Here is a 2026-nt window from a genome sequence, read left to right as displayed (position 1 = left end):
TTTTTTTTTTTTCACTTGTATATAGTATCTTTTGTTTTTCACTGTATACTGTATTAGAGAGAGAGAGAGAGAGAGAGAGAGAGTGAGAGAGATGTGATAGGAAAACTATGCATGCAATAAATTAGAAACCTAAATTTCTTTATTTTCTCACTTTAAAATGCATTTTAGATTCATTATTTATTCCAATAAGCTGGATATATAAATTTCGATGCGTGGCTGTGGGTTACTGCTCTAGTCTCACTGAGGATTAGTCGAAGTACACGTAAACTGATCTAGACACCTTGGTTAGTAAAAAAATAATAAACTACAGTGCGGATATATGACCTACACAAATACTCCCATTATCTCTCTTTATATTCCTTTCTGTGTAAAAAGACATTCTTGTCCCTTATTTAGAAAAATAGAGAGAGAGAGAGAGAGAGAGAGAGAGAGAGAGAGAGAGAGAGAGAGAGAGAGAGAGAGAGAGAGAGAGAAGAGGAATGTTAAAGTATAGGCCATATCCTTTCTTGGACCATGACCTCCTACAACAATCTCACACCATCCACTGGGTGTGGTGCAGGAGGTCATAATCCAAACGAGGATCCGGGTCTCGTTGGAGTAGGCCTAAGGGTGTCAATCGGTCCAGAACCAGGTATTCGATCCGATTTTGATTTTGATTCCAAGGAGTGTTAGTGTGATCCAGAACCGGACCAAATTCTGTCCAGTTCTGAAAATTAGTATTCGTACCCGACCTATTCGGTTCTAGTCCGGTTCTGGTTCCTATTCGGGTTTTGTATTTGGTTCTTATTTGGTTCCAGTATCCAATTTCAAATTCAATTTTTTTTATGCAGTTGCTATTCAGAAGAAAAAATATAAATGCTCATTCACTAGGTGATTGGTCTTCCCCAACAAAAGAATGAATAAGAAATCATAAGCTATCAATGGACATATATCCATGTCGAATGATCGTAAGCAATCGATCATCTATTGAACTTCTAATATCGTTAATTTCATTACTTGAAACTTTATTAGGTGATTTATCATTTAGGTGATTGAAATTAAATATCGTTAATGATCCTGAGCAATCAATCTCCTAAATGATAATTGATAGACAAGGGGTTTTAGAGTTGGACTATAATTGAAGCTTTATTAGATGATTTATCATTTAGGTGGTTGATTATGTCAGGTTTCCATATAAGTTACGTCAAGTTTTTAGTTAAAGAGGAAAAAATGACATTAAGTTATTCGGTCCGATTTCGGTTAGAACCGCCGGTTCTTAGCATAAATCCAGATCCAGACTGAACCGAATTATATACTTTTTTCAGATTCGGGATTTAACCATATTATACTGGATTGGATTTGATTCAGGGTATTTCGTCTGGAATTGGATTCAGTTTTCGGTTCTGATTCCAATTTGACACCCTTAAGTGGGCCACACTGTCGTAATAGGGGTAAACGTATCATTTTACTGGAAATGCTAAATGCCTTGTGAGCATAAATGAACGTTGTCAAGGGTATTCATGTAAATTCATTCCTAAACCTTCAAAGCGAATTCCTGCGCTTTTTTAAACTTTCTGACTCGGCCGACTGAAAAGGATGATGAGATTGAAGGTGAAGAGGATGAGCTCCGATCTAAAATCCGGCAGTGGATGAGAGAGAAAATACCACTACAGAGTACAGACTGATCGCAGAAACAACAAGAAAGAAATGCGAAGACCACGACATCTGAAACCCTAGGAGTTCAAACACTAATCACCAGAAAAACATGACACTAACAGAAGCAGAGATCGCTAAGACAATAATTTGGGACAAGATAAACGTCACAAAGAAGCGAAGAAAAGGATTCCAAAGATACTTAATGGCCGGTCAACGGTGGGCGTTTTCCGGTCGCCCCAACGATCCGTCGTATAAGCTTTATGTTCTAGTTTCCCCGGCGAAGAGAGATAAGCTGAAGATCGTAAAGGCGTAGAACATGGATTAGCGTTTCAGAGGGATTTTGGTCGGGTTTTCAGGTGATCGCATGACGGAGTGTCGTGAAGAAGATGGG

This window comes from Macadamia integrifolia, chromosome 4 (assembly GCF_013358625.1).
Source record: "Macadamia integrifolia cultivar HAES 741 chromosome 4, SCU_Mint_v3, whole genome shotgun sequence".
Taxonomy (NCBI): domain Eukaryota; kingdom Viridiplantae; phylum Streptophyta; class Magnoliopsida; order Proteales; family Proteaceae; genus Macadamia; species Macadamia integrifolia.
The sequence above is the reverse complement of the archived record's forward strand: the minus strand, read 5'-3'. Positions refer to the sequence as shown.